The sequence below is a fragment of the Carcharodon carcharias genome, chromosome 1 (genome assembly GCF_017639515.1).
Source record: "Carcharodon carcharias isolate sCarCar2 chromosome 1, sCarCar2.pri, whole genome shotgun sequence".
NCBI classification, from domain to species: domain Eukaryota; kingdom Metazoa; phylum Chordata; class Chondrichthyes; order Lamniformes; family Lamnidae; genus Carcharodon; species Carcharodon carcharias.
In genome coordinates this window covers 181,417,694-181,430,501 of record NC_054467.1, presented here as the reverse complement: position 1 = coordinate 181,430,501, position 12,808 = coordinate 181,417,694, and the positions used below count along the sequence as shown (strand labels likewise).

At 41.5% G+C, this 12,808-nt stretch overlaps 1 protein-coding gene across 1 annotated transcript in view; it reads left to right on the top strand.

Moving 5' to 3' along the window:
- Nucleotides 1–7,665: 7,665 nt before the first annotated feature.
- LOC121275700 (sodium channel protein type 3 subunit alpha-like) overlaps nt 7,666–12,808 on the top strand; it is a 204,554-nt gene continuing 199,411 nt past the window's right edge. The window contains exon 1 of the mRNA XM_041183284.1: nt 7,666–7,695. The gene's annotated coding sequence lies outside the window, so the exon portion shown is untranslated. The remainder of the gene's footprint in view (nt 7,696–12,808) is intronic.

Genomic DNA, 12,808 nt, shown 5'->3' with positions numbered 1-12,808 from the left:
CCATGCGGCCATTTTACATGGGCAGGCTAATTAAGGCCTGCCCAGTGTGACGCATGCCCAGAAGCGCTGAGCACTCCCTGTGCAGGCAGGGGGCATTCCCTAGTTGGGAGTGCGCATGTGCATGAAAGAGCACAGAAATCTCCCTGAGGCACCTCCGATAAGTTTTAAGTTTTAAAAATTTTAATAAAGAGAAATAAAATTTAAGACTTGCCCCCTCATGTGACAGTGTCACCTGAGCTGGGACATGTCAATGAGCTTCAATTGAAAAAATGTATTTAATTTTTAAACACTTCATGAAACCTCATCCCGCCCATGGATGAGGTTCCATGAAAAATGCAAAGGCTCCCTGGGCTCTTCACCTGCCCACCAACCTTAAGGTTGGACAGGCAGCTTACTCAGTAGCCTTAATTAGTTAATTAATAGTCTTTACAGGCCTTTGACAGTTCGGCGGGCGCACAGCCGAACTGAAAATCTAAATGACGAGTGGTGACGTCGGGGTGCACACCCGACGTCACCCCACATCTGTTTACGCCTCAGCGAGCAGGCCCTGCCCCCACTCGCCAAAAATTCTCCCTGTACAAGTCCACTGATTCCCACGGCTACCTTGTCAACATTTCCCCATACCCCACTTCCTGTAAGGACTCGATTCCATTGCCCCAGTTTCTCCATGGGCAGAATTTTCCCCCCGTCAGGGGCAAAGTTGAATTGCGGGTGCGCACAGGCGCACCTCTGATCGGCACCCCCAATTGGGGGCGCAGCATCATTTTACGTGGGCGGGCCAATTAAGGCCCATCCAGTGTGATGTCCGCACGGAAGCGTTATGTGCTTCTAAAATCAAGAGTGTGGTCTTTCCTGCATGGGCACAAAAGAGCGCACTCATCTCCCTGAGGCTAAGTGTCACATGAGTTGGGACATGTCCATAATTTTTTAAAAAACTAATAACGTTTTTTAAAACCCTACATGAAACCTCAACCCACCCGTGGATGAGGTTTCATGCTTTTTCTAATTTTCGCCGGGGCTCCTGGCCTGCCCGCCAGCCTTAAGGCTGGATGGGCAGGTCCATTAATTAGTTAAATGACTCTGTCAATGGCCTCAATTGGCCATTGACAGATCGGCGGGCGCACAGCTGATTTTGCTGTGCCCCTGCCTACCGGAAAATTTAAATGGGGCACAGTGACATCGGGAGTTCCACCCTACGTCACCGCGTGTCATTTTACACGTCGGCGAGCAGCTCCACCCTCCACATGCAGACGAGAAAATCCTGACCCAACTCTTTTACATCTGTTCTGATGATGCAGCCTTCTATACAAGCATTTCCAATATGTCTTCCTTTTTCCTCAACTGAGGATTCCCCCCAACAATGGTTGCCAGGGCCTTCGACTGTATCTGTTCTTTCCCATGTACTTCTACTCTAACCTGTTCCATTCCCTCCCAGGAGTTTGAAAGGGTTCCCCGTGTCCTCACCTGCCAACCCACAAACCTCGATCTTCAATGGATCTCCCTCCACTATTTCTGTCATTTCCACCACCACCAGTGCGATACCACCACCAAAAACATCTTCCCCTCCCTTTCCCTTTCAGCATTCTGAAGGGAGTATTCTCTCTGTAACACATGGTCCACTCCTTGGTCATCCCCAAAAACTCCTTTTCTTTACATGCCATTTTCTACATAAGCACAGGAGATGCAACACCTGCCCTTTTACCCCCCTCCCTTCTCATCATCCCTGCATCAGGCTGGATACCCAAGAAGGAGGGACATGCCATACCAGGCGCAGATTCACCTGGAGTCTTCAACAAACCGTAGTGCTTGCCGTCCACACGTAAAATACGCAGCAGAGGGATGAGGTCCTTAAGTGGCCACTTAATGGCCTCAATTGGACTCCGGGTGGTAAGACTGTCCTCCACTCATCTGTCCTCGGATTTAACCACGAAGAGTCAGGAAGGTGATGGGTTCCCTACCCCACAACTTTCTTCCCCATTTTATGGCCCTGCTTCCTAGCCCACTCCTGGGGAGCATTAAATTCTACCCTTTAACTCTGTTTCTCTATTCACAGTTGCTGCCGGACCTGCTGAGTATTTCCAGCACTTTCTGTTTGCATTTCAGATTTCTAGCATCTGCAATATTTTGCTCCTTTATTTCTTAATCTGTTCTTATGGATGGTCAATGTCTCTATTCTTTCAAATCTGGCCTTACATAGCCATTGCAGAATGAGTATTAATATGTGCATATATACTTCAAATGTTTGACAATGCCTTATTTCTGGTATGCCTATGTTTAGAGGTATACCCTGATTTTTGGGACTGATGATGTTTCTAAATAACATTATCATTTTGTTCTCACTCTGATCAAAAAAGTCTCTAGAAAAAGTACAAATTGAGTAAAATTGCTGTATTAAATTACAAGCACACTTTTCTCCATTACTTCATTATTAAAGTTATTGGCGATGCTACATTGAAGTTAAGCTTGATGTTTAATTGTATATTCTCCCAAAAATATTGTCACCCTCTCATCTACAATCTTTATGCCAAGACTACCATGCTTGCTGCATATCATCATAGTGAGATTTTTATTGAAGCTGGTGCATTGGCGATAATATGATCGTCTGATAATTATAGATGATTACCATCTGGCCAACTAATCTATGCAGAAAGACTCTACAATTCACCCATTGTGACATCTAATTATTTCTTAAATGATTCCAGGGATTATGCACCCACCCACCATTCCAGATATTTGCTGCAGTCCTACAGCTGCCTCAACGTAATATAAAAGAATATTATACATTTTACTGATCCCGAAAGATACAGGACTCATGGCTATGATATTTGTAATGCTATTAACCAATCATTTTATGAATTTACTTAGGATGAAGGCAATCCTGTTTATTCTTGCCTCTTCCTTTTGCCAAAACCATTTACATGGTTATTTACACCTGTATATAAAAGTTCTGAAATGCAATTTTTGCATTTTAGTCATCTCATTTTGTAAAACAACATCAACAAACACAACTGGGCATTCATTTGAAAGGCATACCAAGGAAAGAACTCTAGTCGTAATTGGTGCTTTTCAAGTTACCTGGTTCTTCTCAACTGTACAAGCGGCTGTCCGCTGAAAGAAATTCCAACAGCAAAGGTAAATCGCTATTCCTTCACTGTTGCTGGGTCAAAATCCTGGAACTCTCTCCTTAACATCACTATGGGTGTACCTACACCATATGGACTGCAGCGGTTCAAGAAGGCAGCTCACCACCACCTTCTCAAGGGCAATTGTGGATGGACAATAAATGCCACATCCCATGAATGAATAAAAAAATAATTACACTTCATGTATTAACCTTTAAAATAAGATATACTTTCTCATGCACAATGAAATGCAGTTGAGCTAGGAGTTTTAATGATATATACTATAATGGACTATAAATCATCAAGATTTTTAAACATTTGTTTAAGGAGAAATTCAGTCAATGAATGTTCTGCTGATAACTTATTATAACATGGGAAATGTTTGCTGAATCCTTCTTTCACGTGCCAACAATCTACTACTAATGCTGGACAGCTGTTGCAGTTTCTTCTCATTTTTATTTTTTATCTTCTCAGACCTTCTGTGTGCTAGCCATGAGATTCAATGCGCAGTACTTGTTTCGCTTCAGCTGCCAGAAGTCTCTCTTTTTGTTTGCACATGATCATCCAGTGAGAAAGGTGGCACTTCGTGCAATGACACATCAATATCCTTTTACATTAAAGTGGCTTGTTAAAACAACTTTGACATTCTGTATTGTATTAGGTTATGTCATTTCAAAAAGTTCACAGAAAGGATGCCCCTGTTCAATAAAACTTCATTACAATGAAGGCAGTGGTCTAAACATTCAATAGCATCTCCATGCTTATCAGGCACAAAATATGTACCTGAGCATCCAAAATATGGCAGGTGGACAAAGTATTGTATTCCAGAATGGTGTCATATTGATGAAGGCAAAAAAAAAGACATCCAGATATTGCACCTGAAACAGTCACTGTTTGCACATGCAATTTTGAGCTGCCCCCGCCCCACTGCGCAAAATTGGGCCCCTGAGTGCTTGAATTTGGAGGTCACTACCAAAATGCTAAGTTTACTAAGATGGCATGGCATTGGAGAAGTGTTTCTCCCTGCTTCACTGCGGTGCTGAAAACTAGAACCAAAACCCTGCCCCTCCAGACACCCAGGCCCTTCTCCCTCTCAATTACTTCCCACCTCCTGATCTCAGCACCCAACCCTACCCCCCTCTCTCGACCAATGTCAACCTCACCTAGTACCTGCTTGAGATAGAAATCCTTTTCACCAGTGAGTTTCCCGATAATGCCCAGCAGTTCATTACCTCATATAAACAAGGCCCAACGCCCTGTCAGGTGTGCCACATGCTTAGCCATTCTCCTTTGGGAAACAATCATGGTGCCCAGTTTGCGTGAGCTTGCCAGCATGAATAATTTCTAGGCTTTTCTCTTCTGATAGCAGACATATGATCAAGAACTGGTTCTTACAGAATGCCTTTGGCTTCACTGGTGTGCAAAAAGCCACGTTACATTGCATTCCAGATCAGAAAATAAAACTTCATGTAATGAAGTTCATGTAACTTCATGTTACTTCATGTAACAAACTACATAGCTAGTTTCAAAAATGTGATTCAGGAACTTCCTTTGTGTTGCTGTATTTTTTCAAATGATCAGGGAATACACTTACAGGCAAACAAACAAAATTGGTTTCCCTGTACAGTGCAGATAATCTGACTCCACCAGTGGCTATAAAATACCACTATTCTCCATCTTAAAAGACCTTTTTTCTACTCAAGCTGCCATCAAGGACAGCATTGCCTTTTGAGATGCCCATGGAAACTATTACCTTTGCACACACAATTGTTACTTTGTTTACTTTGCATTGGAGATGCTGTTAGCAATTGTTGTTAGTTCTTCAACAGTACCATATATAATATAATCAATCAATACAATCCTAAATATGCTTTACACTATGTTGTGTCATCATTAGGCAACTCAGAAACTTTCATTTATGATGGTTAAATGTTTGTCCAGGAAAATTAAGTGATATACCCACCAATGGGTTAATTGTCCTTTGACACATAATTTTTTTTCAAGATTTTTAAATTGTTTTATAAATGTATATTTTTTTGAATTAATTCAGATCACTTTTCCTTAATATGTAATTACATCTTTTAATTTAATAATCATTGGAACAATCTTTGTGAATATGTTATTGCTGGCAATGAATAAAAATTTTGCCATTCTTGAGTGAGTATGTGTAGTATATAACATGTGCTGTATTTACCTCTATGTGATTCTATATAATATATCTTAGTGGTAATTTATTGTTAGTATCTATTCTTGGTGTGATGTTGCATTAGATAGGATTGCAGGTCACACAATTAAAATTTTAAAGCCCTACCTCTGATCTGTACTCCTATAAAAGCAGACTGCAGACTGGAGGATCATTTGACAAAATTACCCTTTATATAAGGAATGGTAAATGTCTGGCAGAAAATTTATTTATAAAGACTGGTTCCTTATTTAGTGGACATTATACTTTCAGTAAGTAGCCTTGAATTGAAATGTTAAACTTATTTATGCTGAAAATTATTGAAAGATTAAGAAACATAGAAGTAAATCTTATTCTTCACCACGTGATCTCTACTCAGAGTGATGATGATATGGAATTCGCTACCACTGAAAGTAGTTAAGGTGTAAGCATAGTTGGATTTAGAAGGAAGCAAGCTAAGTACATGAGGGAGGAAGGGAGAGAAGATATATTGATAGGGTCCGATGAAAAAAAGATGGGGGGGAGGCTCATGTGGAGCATGTACATCAACATGGATAAGTTGGGCTGAATGGACTGTTTCTGTTCTGTAAAGTTCTATGTAATTCTATATGGTCCATAATCTGGTAATGTCAATGGATTCAGGATCAGGTGCATTTTTTAATAATGCGAACAATCCACTCCATTATTGTCATGTAGTGAAGATGAAATTTTACCCTAAAGTGTTTTCATTGCCAGGTTGAATATCATCTCCATTCTATGTCTTGCTGTGTATTTACTGAAAGCACATACAATAGTAGTTATTTTCTCTTGATAAACTGCAAATTTGATCACTCAATAAACTTATAGTGATTACAGTCATCAATTGTAATCATCATTGATCAGCTGCCTGAGGCAACCTGGCTGCTGATGTATGAAATGCCCTTTGCTGAAGGCAGGATTAGCACTTACTGTCTCTACAGTCTATAGTTTGAAGGGGAAATCATATAACAGGCACTTAAGAATGATTTACAGGCTCTCCCTTGCCCCAGCCTCAGATAATTGTTAGAAGCCATTTCTGGTTTATGGTATCAACTGAATCACTTAGATTGGGAAGCTTTGGTTTAGTGTTTTCCCTCACTCCCCCTCTCTCCCTCTCTCTAGATGTCCATCTATATTTACTAATTCTATGAACATTTTCCTTTCTCATGGAGTGAAGTGGGAAAACAAATCAAGCAGCAAGTGACAGAGGAGTTAATTTGCCAGTTCTATGCTTCCAGCAAGGACCCACACTTGTCAGGGCTGGAACACTGTAGCACTGGTTAACCAACTTGTGCTTCCTTGACATCTGGCTCTCCGCTGGAACCATAGTATACATGAACTTACACTATTCAAAAAAAGGGAAGAGGTGAAACCAGGAGTGCGATAATCTGAAAAGTGACAGAGGAATATCAGGAGAGAGAAGCAACACAAAGACTGATACTGAGACAGAACAATAAGACACATGGGAGAATCAGAAAAGCACAAAGCATAGAAAAAAATTATGTTATCTAAATCCACTGTACATCCCCACTTGTGTCAGTAGCCTATTTGGCCACTCTGTACTCACCAAATAGCCAATCACATATATTCCAGTCACCATATGGCAATCAGGAACAGGAAACCTAGCAATGTATTTTCCTGTATCTACTTCAAGCTAGTGATTCAGCATCAAAATTAGATTATTCTAATCTGAATAGTTTAGTTCCACATTGGGAAATATATTCACCTACCATGCCTTTGGTAATGGTATTTGTTATTGGCTTTGATATTAAAACATAAGGCTTTCCATTTTAGAAAAATATGAGTTACTTATGGATAGGCATAGAGATTTTTTGTGCTTAACCAAAATAAAGAAGTTATAGATCAGATTTGTATAAGCAAAAAGTTGCATTTTTGTCAAATAGCCGTTTCCTATCTTAGTTCAAATTTTGTTCATTTTCTGCCCCTCCTTTTACATTTCATTTCCATCCACCAGAGAATACATTTTCCCTACACATCTGTGTAATGATAATAACTATTATCAGCGCGCTAAGTCTCCATTATGCATCCAGTTGCCTTTCTTTTGACTCTGTTGTTCTTTTCAACAATCACTAAGTGCTGAACCCTTCCCTTGATACACATCTGAAGCTAATTGCAACCAGAGCTTTAAAGAAAATAGTAAATAAGATTTACTTAAATGAGTAAATTATATTGGAGAAAAATGACTATGTTTACGTTGTCTTAATGCTTTATTTATCTGTTTAGTCTCATCTTTACAGGAATATATACATTGGAAATAATTATTAAGGTACTGTCCCGGGGCTTCGCACTACATACATTTTCATACCTCCGGAATCCCTGGAACTGGTTGGACTTTACGGTAGTTTTGTTGGCGTAAGTTAAGCTTTGTTATTGTTCTAAAGGTAATGAGTGTATTTTCTTTCTTCAGGAACATTTCAAAGTTGTTTTGCAACTGCAACTTTTAGTTGCAAGTTTAATTGTAAGTAATTGTCCAAGGCTCATCCCGAGGGGGCTGATTCCTGGTTTAATTTTTTGCTTCAGTGACATTAAAGTAGGTTTTACACCATTAACTTCAGAATTATTTGAAAAACAGAATGACCTTAAAAAGTATGTAAACGGATAAAATAGTTTAAAGAATAAAAAGGTAAAACCCCATGTTTTACACCTTCTTACAGTGGTATTTTTTGAAAAAAAATCAATAGCATTTTAGTCATCAACCATATTACTAGAATATCAGCAGCATGGCACTCATTCCCTAAATTTGATTTATTTGCATTTTTGTTGCTTTTCCACCCCCCCCCCCACCCCTTTTGAAAATTATGCTCATTTTATTTTTCCTCCATTATCCCACTGATGGATAACAATCCCAAACATTTCTATTGAAAATATCAGGGTCCATGTTTTTGGACCAGTCTGAGCTAAACATTGTAATGTGCTTGTGTCTGACAGAGACTTTTAAGAACAAACTGCTCTTACAACTCTGCCAATGCCTATTATCTGGCTGCTGGGAGTTGCGTGAGCTCAGTGTGAAATAACTCAGAATCCAGTTTCTCTTCCTCCTAGTTGAAAGGGATGTGAGTGACAACAAGATTTCCAAATCATGTAATGCTAAGGGAAAGCTTAAGTGGAGTATCTTTTTGTTCAATGTATTTCATCATTATATAATGAAAAAATATGCTGTTTTCAATCTGTTTTCAAATTGCATAGAGAACTGCCAGATTAGGTCTCCTTCCCTGCTGAACCATTTCTGATGTTACCAACAAGAGGCAGCATGACCCTTAAAGAATGGAAGAGGGAAAACATAAGTTGTAGAGCCTGGGAAACCATACAATAAGCCAGGTACTCTGTTGTCCAGGCCGTAGTATGACTTCCAGAGACCATCCAGATTCAACTTAGTTCTCAGACCAAGTATGAAGCTTATTGTTTTCAATGGAGATGCTTACTCCTTCCACCTTCTCCTCCAACAACATCTGTGAGGAGCTCATGGACTTAGCTCAGTCTCTTAAGATTGAGATAGCCCATTCGGCTGCTTTACCTGGTTCCCTCTATCCTCTTTCACACCAAGCCAAGCCTTCCCCAGACTTCCCATTGCTCGAGCCCTGAATTTATGTCTTTCGCTGGTTTCTCTCCTATCTCCCCAAATCAGCCCTCACCAGGATGAGTTTGTCCATGAGATTAATTTTCTGCTCCCTTGACCGCATGCCTACTAAGCTGCTGACCACCCAATTTACCTTCTACTCCTCATGTTAGTTGATCTTGAAAATTGTGCCATTTCCTCAGGCGCTATCCCTCTCCTTTCGAAAACCATGCTCTTTGCAACCATCCCTTTGCAAGAGCAGTCCAAAATTAGCCAATATCTTTAACCGATGTTCTTGCCATCTCTCTGTAGCCCTGTATCTTCCTTTGTTTCAAATATTCAGCTATTCTTTCCTAAATTATCATAGCCCAACAACAACAAAGAGACATGGAATGAAGCTGAGAAAAAGAAATATGGACAAAGTAGATATTATTATTGCACAAACAGGGTTGTAAATGTCTGCAATAGACAGTTCAGGAGGTTGATAAGATCAGTAATTTTAAGAAAGTTGGACAGGCATTTGGTGCTTTGTTGTTTGAACACAGGTGTCAACCAGATGGATAAAAATAGTATTTTCCAACCCCCTATATTCCGATTTTCCTATTCTTGGTCACTCTGGTAGTGATCGAGTCCAGGGTCTCAATAACTGCAGGAAACATTTCCTCTTCCATTTGGGAGTGCAAAAAAATATTAGATTCAAACCCAAAGAAGATCAAATTGCCAGAAAGACTGTTAAAAGGTAATGACTATGACAGAAGGATTTCCAAGCTACGGTAGCAATTTTTTTTTATCTGTTATTTCATGGGATGTGGGCTTCACTGGCTGGGCCAGTATTTATTGCCCATCCCTAACTGCCCTTGAGAAGCTGGTGGTGAGCTGCCTTCTTGAACCACTGCAGTCTATGTGGCGTAGGTACACCCACAGTGCTGTTAGGGAGGGAGTTCCAGGATTTTGACCCAGTGACAGTGAAGGAATGGAGATATATTTCCAAGTCAGGATGGTGAGTGACTTGGTGGGGAAATCGCAGGTGATGATGCATCTGATGCCCTTGTCATTCTAGGCAGTAGAGGTTGTGGGTTTGGAAGGTGCTGTTGAAGGAGCCTTAGTGAGTTGCTGCAGTGCATTTTGTAGAGGGCACATACTGCTGCCACTATGCAATGGTGGAGGAGGGAGTGAATATTTAAGGTGGTGGCTGGGGTGCCAAAATAAGGGATTGCCTTGTCCTGTATGGTGTCAAGCTTCTTGAGTGTTTTTGGAGCTGCCTTCATCTAGGCAAGTGGAAAGTATTCCATCACACTCCTGACTTGTGCCTTGTAGATGGTGGATAGGCTCTGGGGAGTCAGGAGGTGGATTACTCACCCCAGGATTCCTAGACTCTGACCTACTCTTGTAGCCACAGCATTTATATCGTTAGTCCAGTTCATTTTCAGGTCAATGGTAACCCCCAGGATGTTGATAATGAGAGATTCAGTGATGGTAATGCAATTGAATGTCAAGGGATGATAGCTAGATTCTCCCTTGTTGGAGTTTGTCATTGCCTTGCGCTTGTGCGACACGAATGTTACTTGTCAGCCCAAGCCTGGATATTGTCCACTTCTTGCTGCCTTTGGACATGGGCTGTTTCGCTAGCTGAGGAATCATGAATGGTGCTGAACATTGTGCAATCATCAGTGAATATCTCCACTTCTGACCTTATGATGGAAGGAAGGTCATTGATGAAGCAGCTGAAGATGGGTGGGCTGAGGACACTACCCTGAGGAACTCCTGCAGTGTTGTCCTGGAACTGAGATGATTGACCTCCAACATCCACAACCATCTTCCTTTGTGCTAGCTATGACTCCAACCAGTGGACAGTTTTCCCACTGATTCCCATTGACGCCAGTTTTGCTAGGGCTCCTTGATGCCACACTCGGTCAAATGCTGCTTTGATGTCAAGGACAGTCACTCTCACCTCACTTCTGGAGTTCAGCTCTTTTGTCCATCTCTGAACCAAGGCTGTAATGAGATCAAGAGCTGAGTGACCCTGGCTGAACCCAAGCTGAGTGAGAATAAGCAGGATATTGCTCAGCCAGTGCCACTTGATAGCACTGTTGATGAGCTCTTAAATCACTTTACTGATGATCAAGAGTAGACTGATGGGACCATAATTGGTCGGGTTGGATTTGTCTTGTTTTCTGTGTATAGGGTATACCTTGGCAATTTTCCACATTGCCGCGTAGATGCCAGTGTTATAGTTATACTGGAACAGCTTGGTAAGGGGTGCGGCAAGTTCTCGAGCACAAACCTTCAGTACTATTGCTGGAATATTATCAGGGCCCATAGCCTTTTCAGTATCCAGTTCCTTCAACTGTTTTTTGATATCACATGGAATGAATCAAATTGGCTGAAGATTGGCATCTGTGATGCTGGGGACCTCAGGAGGAGGTCAAGATGGATCATCCACTCAGCACTTCTGGCTGAAGATTGTGGCAATTGCTTCAGCCTTATCTTTTGCACTGATGTGCTGGGCTCCCCCATCATTGAGGATGGGGCTATTTGTAGAACCCCTCCTTCCGTGAGTTGTTTAATTGTCCACCACCATTTATGACTGGATGTGGCAGGACTGCAGAGCTTAGGTCTGATCCATTGGTTGTGGAACTGCATAGCTCTGTTATCGCTTACTGCTTATGCTGTTTGACATTCAAGTAATCCTGTGTTGTATCTTCACTAAGTTGACAGCTCATTTTTAGGTATGCCTGGTGCTGCTCCTGCCATGCCCTCCTGCTGTCTTCATTGAACCGGGATTGATTCCGGGCTTGGTTATAACGGAAGTGTCGGGGATATGCCATGAGGTTACAGATTGTGTGCAATTCTGATGCTGCTGATGGCCCACAACCCTTCATTGTTACCCAATCTTTATGGCTAGATCTATTCAAAATCTATCCTACTTATCACAGTAGTTGTGCCACACAACACAATGGAGGGTTCTCAATGTGAAGATGTGACTTTATCTCGACAAGGACCGTGTGGTTGTCACTCCTACCCATACTTCATGGACAGATGCATCTACGGCAGGCAGGTTGGCGAGGATGAGGTCAAGTATGTTTTTCGCTCTTGTTGGTTCCCTCAGCACCTGCCGCAGACCCAGTTTGGCAGCTAGGTCCTTTAGGACTCAACCAGCTTGGTCTGTAGTGGTGCCACCAAGCTGCTTTTGGTGATTGACATTGAAGTCCCCAATCCAAAGTACACTCTGACCCTCGCCACCTGCAGAGCTTCATCCAAGCCATGTTCAACATGGAGGAGCATTGATTCATCCGCTGAGGTACGTGGTAATCAGCAGGAGGTTTCCTTGCCCATGTTTGACCTGATGCCATGAGATTTCATGGGGTCTGGACATTGACATTGAGGACTCCCAGGGCAACTGCCACCCGACTATACACTACTGTGCCGCCACTACTGCTGGGTCTGCCCTGCCAGTGGTACAGGACAAAGCATCAAAGTTCAAGAGTTTCACTGCTCTTTTTGCAATGAAGTTCCAACATTTCATTAGTTTTGGGTTTTTTTAATTCTGCATTCAACCAATTGTTTTGATTCATCAGCAACTCCTTTTCCTGTTCAAGGAGTTTCAAGGAGACCTATGATACTTGAAGCGCATCAAGCTTTGCTTGAAGACCTTTGTTGAATTTTCTTCTACAAGTTTAACATTTAAATGTTTCAAGTCCTCATTCAACTGTTCTACCTCCTGTGACCAACACTCCAATTTTCTCACCAGTTCTCAATTTTCATTAGCAAACTCATCTTTCGCGCATGAAAGTTGGCTTTCCACATTGACCAGTTTGTCCATAGCAGAGCCCAATTTCTCACACAGCCTTTGACATTCCTCATTTATAATTCTAACTTTTCTGCTTCCTGGGTTAGTGATTTTTTTTC